The following is a 5,000-nucleotide window of genomic DNA, read 5'->3' as shown; positions in this document are numbered from 1 at the left end:
GAGACGCCAAGCCGACTAAGACAGCCATGGGCCCACAGTGCCCTTCTTTCGACCCCACCCACAAAGCCTGCATCCTCTGTCGACAACAGCACCCCAACGCCAGCGCCTCTGCCGCACGAAGTCGTGGACCGGCAATCACTCCACCTGCACCCGTTCGTGCCCCACCCCAACCGCCCAACTCGCAACTCCAGCGGATGAACGGCGGACTTTGCTCGCACTCGCAATGTGCAATCCACCCCTATAACGTGCGTTTCATGAAGAGTTATGTCCAATATGCGACATTCCCGCTGTCCATATACATGAGCTGCGAGCTGTACCACGTACGAGCTACAGACGCGATCGCGTTGCTCTCTGTACGAATGCAGATGCTCAGCGGCAGCTAGGAGGCGCTCCATCCATGTCGGTACCGGTGAGCGTTGCACTCGCAGTCGCAAAAACGTACGGCAAGTATATTACTCGGAAGAGTCAATGACAGTCCAAGCCCCCCTGCGTGGGAAGAGTCTTCCTAGGCCATGACCCACCGGAAGGGCGCAGCGTCCCCCACCCCAGACATGTGACGTCAGACTATCGGTATTGACGACTAGACTGATTCCTTATAATCATTTGCCATACACCGGTGGAAGCTGCCGAGACGAGTAACTACATACCGGGCTCGCCGTGTCACTAATGTACAGAGATACAATAGTTTCGACTGGAACCGGATTAAACGTATACACGGCGCTGATTAGTAATAGATAGAGCCATCAGAATACAGATAATGTATAGACCTGTCCGTATACATGCTGAAAGACTCTGCTCACAATCACACGTCAGCCAGACACTCTTATCACGCACTACTCTCTGCCTGTAACAGGCACGCAGACGATATGTAAGCACCAGCATGGAACAACACCCAGTGCATCCTCTCTGCCACATTAGACAATCCACACTATCATAACCAGACCGGGAGGTCCACTCGGAAAACAGAATATCCCACCCTTCCGACAACCACCATTGCTCAGCTAAGCCACCAACACCCACACATGTCCCACACAGGGGTGCACCCAACATCACAATACTGCCTCCTGTCACACCACACAAACAATGGCAGGAATGAAAGACACAGGTCTGCCACAAGCATGGAATCAGAGCGCCGCCTGTTATGAGCCAAAGGTGCACCCTGACGTGGCAAATCAGATGATGCCGCAGTCATTTACTTACGATAATCACAATCAACAAACTGCCGCCCCCCCCCCCCCCCCCAAAACACCTTTCCTTACAACAATGTGTACCTTAACCTAACCCATATTGTGCCTTAACCTAACCCATATTGTGCCTTAACCTAACCCATATTGTGCCTTAACCTAACCCATATTGTGCCTTAACCTAACCCATATTGTGCCTTAACCTAACCCGTATTGTGCCTTAACCTAACCCGTATTGTGCCTTAACCTAACCCGTATTGTGCCTTAACCTAACCCGTATTGTGCCTTAACCTAACCCGTATTGTGCCTTAACCTAACCCGTATTGTGCCTTAACCTAACCCGTATTGTGCCTTAACCTAACCCGTATTGTGCCTTAACCTAACCCGTATTGTGCCTTAACCTAACCCGTATTGTGCCTTAACCTAACCCGTATTGTGCCTTAACCTAACCCGTATTGTGCCTTAACCTAACCCGTATTGTGCCTTAACCTAACCCGTATTGTGCCTTAACCTAACCCGTATTCTGCCTTAACCTAACCCGTGTTGTGCCTTAACCTAACCCGTGTTGTGCCTTAACCTAACCTGTGTTGTGCCTTAACCTAACCCGTGTTGTGCCTTAACCTAACCCGTGTTGTGCCTTAACCTAACCTATGTTGCGCCTTAACCTACCCTATATTGTACCTTAACCTAACCTATATTGTACCTTAACCTAACCTATGTTGCGCCTTAACCTAACCTATGTTGCGCCTTAACCTAACCTATGTTGCGCCTTAACCTAACCTATGTTGCGCCTTAACCTAACCTATGTTGCGCCTTAACCTAACCTATGTTGCGCCTTAACCTAACCTATGTTGCGCCTTAACCTAACCTATGTTGCGCCTTAACCTAACCTATGTTGCGCCTTAACCTAACCTATGTTGCGCCTTAACCTAACCTATGTTGCGCCTTAACCTAACCTATGTTGCGCCTTAACCCAACACACGTTGCGCCTTAACCCAACACACGTTGCGCCTTAACCCAACACACGTTGCGCCTTAACCCAACACACGTTGCGCCTTAACCCAACACACGTTGCGCCTTAACCCAACACACGTTGCGCCTTAACCCAACACACGTTGCGCCTTAACCCAACACACGTTGCGCCTTAACCCAACACACGTTGCGCCTTAACCCAACACACGTTGCGCCTTAACCCAACACACGTTGCGCCTTAACCCAACACACGTTGCGCCTTAACCCAACACACGTTGCGCCTTAACCCAACACACGTTGGGCCTTAACCCAACACACGTTGGGCCTTAACCCAACACACGTTGGGCCTTAACCCAACACACGTTGGGCCTTAACCCAACACACGTTGGGCCTTAACCCAACACACGTTGGGCCTTAACCCAACACACGTTGGGCCTTAACCCAACACACGTTGGGCCTTAACCCAACACACGTTGGGCCTTAACCCAACACACGTTGGGCCTTAACCCAACACACGTTGGGCCTTAACCCAACACACGTTGGGCCTTAACCTGCTCTGTAATTGTCATACGACGCGTTAAATTAGTGTAGTGTTGCCTAACTGCAACCCCCGCAATATAGTTTGCTACTCGCACTGCCCGGTCCCCAGAGTATCGCTTCATGTTAAACACCTTGCAGCTATACACTGTAATGCGGATGGCAGCAGGACGTACATGCTCAATGCCCTTCGCAGTTGTTCATTGGCATTCGCATGGCGAAGCACAGCCTACGTTGTGGTACGGCTTGTGTCAACTGTCCGCTGATGTTGTACGTCCAAATCACACACTGTACTGCACATTGGTCCTCATGTACTGAATGATACATCGTGGTACATGTGTGACCGTACCACGACTGCGCCAACAACGGCGAACCATACGGTCCAAATATTGTGCACTCAGCTACATGTCGTCTCCCTATAAGAGCTGGATTGCAGTATGGTATGCCGTGGATGGCGATCGGCATGAGCCGTCTGTTGATGTAGTGGCGCGTGTTGTCAGACGTAGTCGTCTCTTCTCACACACCGTGATAGCATGGTGCACTGCGTTCCACATCTGCGACATGCGACAGAGGCCGGTTGACAGTCGTTCGCGCAATGGACATCGCATACGTACGGGGGCCACCTTCCACGTGTTCGCGAAGCGTGCACATGTTGTTGCGTGTATGTGGGCAGACATAGTGTGTCGTGACACCTGACACAGGCATGCAACAATCGTTGAATTTGCAAATGGCGATGGACGTCTACGTTTGCTGGTGACGTTACGCAAATGAAGAACTGGTAAACCGTTGTGGTGCGGTTGTTCTCGCTAGAGGTGAATCAGTGATGGCGACGATCGGTTGAGCTACCAACCGGTTGTTTCAGCGATACCCACCATGCCCACGAACGTGAATGGCATGTGGGTGTGAAGCGATACGCGGCGGTGGCTGGGTGGGACCGTCCCCGGCCGGTGAGGGGGGGCCTCCCGGCGTGCTGGCCGCGCGGTGCGTGGGCGCACGCGCTACAGCCGGCTGGTGGGGGCGGCCAGTGGCAGGCGCGCCGGCCGACGGAGGCGGCAGGCGGCGTAGCTGCGCGCCGGCGCACCCTGCACGCGGCGCCGTGCGGCCAAAGTAGGTCCTCGCGGGCCCGGTGCGAAGCGCGGTGGACATCTGCAGTGTGCTGGTCCGATTGAGGACTGTGTGCGCTGAGGATGCGCCGCCGCCCGGCGCTCGGCGCCGCGACGCCGTCTGCTGCTCGGTCGCCTCTGCGGTTCTCGCAGGTGGATTGTATCGCAGCTGTGCGGACGTGTTGGCGCGTGCGCTGTGCTGGGAGAGTTCGCTTCGGCACCCAAGTGGGGCTTTTGTCCTTCTGTGGCGCTGGCGTTGGAGCTGCCGGCCACCGTAGGTGGCGCGTGTTGTCTCCCGCCGGCAATGCCACGACAGCACGCTCCCGGGCCTCTGTCGGCAGCGGCAAGCTCAGTTGGGAGCACGGGTGGTCGCACCTAAAGCGTCTACTCGCCAAACTCCGGGCGATTGCGCCTCTCTCGAACCCGACCAAGTACTTAGGACGGCGCTGCGCGCCGCCGGGACCTGAGAGGGTTTCGAGGTGTATTGTGCAGGGGAGCTCAGCCTCCTCCTGTTTGCAGAATAATTGAGCGGACGCTTGCGTGTTCGCGCGGGCCCCCGGGACACACTCCCGGGCGGCCGGCTGCTCAGCTCTAGTTGACGCAGCTCCCTGGTTGATCCTGCCAGTAGTCATATGCTTGTCTCAAAGATTAAGCCATGCATGTCTCAGTACAAGCCGCATTAAGGTGAAACCGCGAATGGCTCATTAAATCAGTTATGGTTCCTTAGATCGTACCCACGTTACTTGGATAACTGTGGTAATTCTAGAGCTAATACATGCAAACAGAGTCCCGACCAGAGATGGAAGGGACGCTTTTATTAGATCAAAACCAATCGGTCGGCTCGTCCGGTCCGTTTGCCTTGGTGACTCTGAATAACTTTGGGCTGATCGCACGGTCCTCGTACCGGCGACGCATCTTTCAAATGTCTGCCTTATCAACTGTCGATGGTAGGTTCTGCGCCTACCATGGTTGTAACGGGTGACGGGGAATCAGGGTTCGATTCCGGAGAGGGAGCCTGAGAAACGGCTACCACATCCAAGGAAGGCAGCAGGCGCGCAAATTACCCACTCCCGGCACGGGGAGGTAGTGACGAAAAATAACGATACGGGACTCATCCGAGGCCCCGTAATCGGAATGAGTACACTTTAAATCCTTTAACGAGTATCTATTGGAGGGCAAGTCTGGTGCCAGCAGCCGCGGTAAT

At 54.0% G+C, this 5,000-nt stretch overlaps 1 non-coding gene across 1 annotated transcript in view; it reads left to right on the top strand.

Moving 5' to 3' along the window:
- Window positions 1–4,401: 4,401 nt before the first annotated feature.
- LOC126433379 (small subunit ribosomal RNA) overlaps window positions 4,402–5,000 on the top strand; it is a 1,910-nt gene continuing 1,311 nt past the window's right edge. The window contains exon 1 of the ribosomal RNA XR_007578439.1: window positions 4,402–5,000. This exon is cut by the window's right edge and continues 1,311 nt beyond it. This is a non-coding gene — a ribosomal RNA (small subunit ribosomal RNA).

Source organism: Schistocerca serialis, unplaced genomic scaffold (assembly GCF_023864345.2).
Source record: "Schistocerca serialis cubense isolate TAMUIC-IGC-003099 unplaced genomic scaffold, iqSchSeri2.2 HiC_scaffold_1163, whole genome shotgun sequence".
Lineage (NCBI taxonomy): Eukaryota > Metazoa > Arthropoda > Insecta > Orthoptera > Acrididae > Schistocerca > Schistocerca serialis.
The sequence above is the reverse complement of the archived record's forward strand: the minus strand, read 5'-3'. Positions and strand labels throughout refer to the sequence as shown.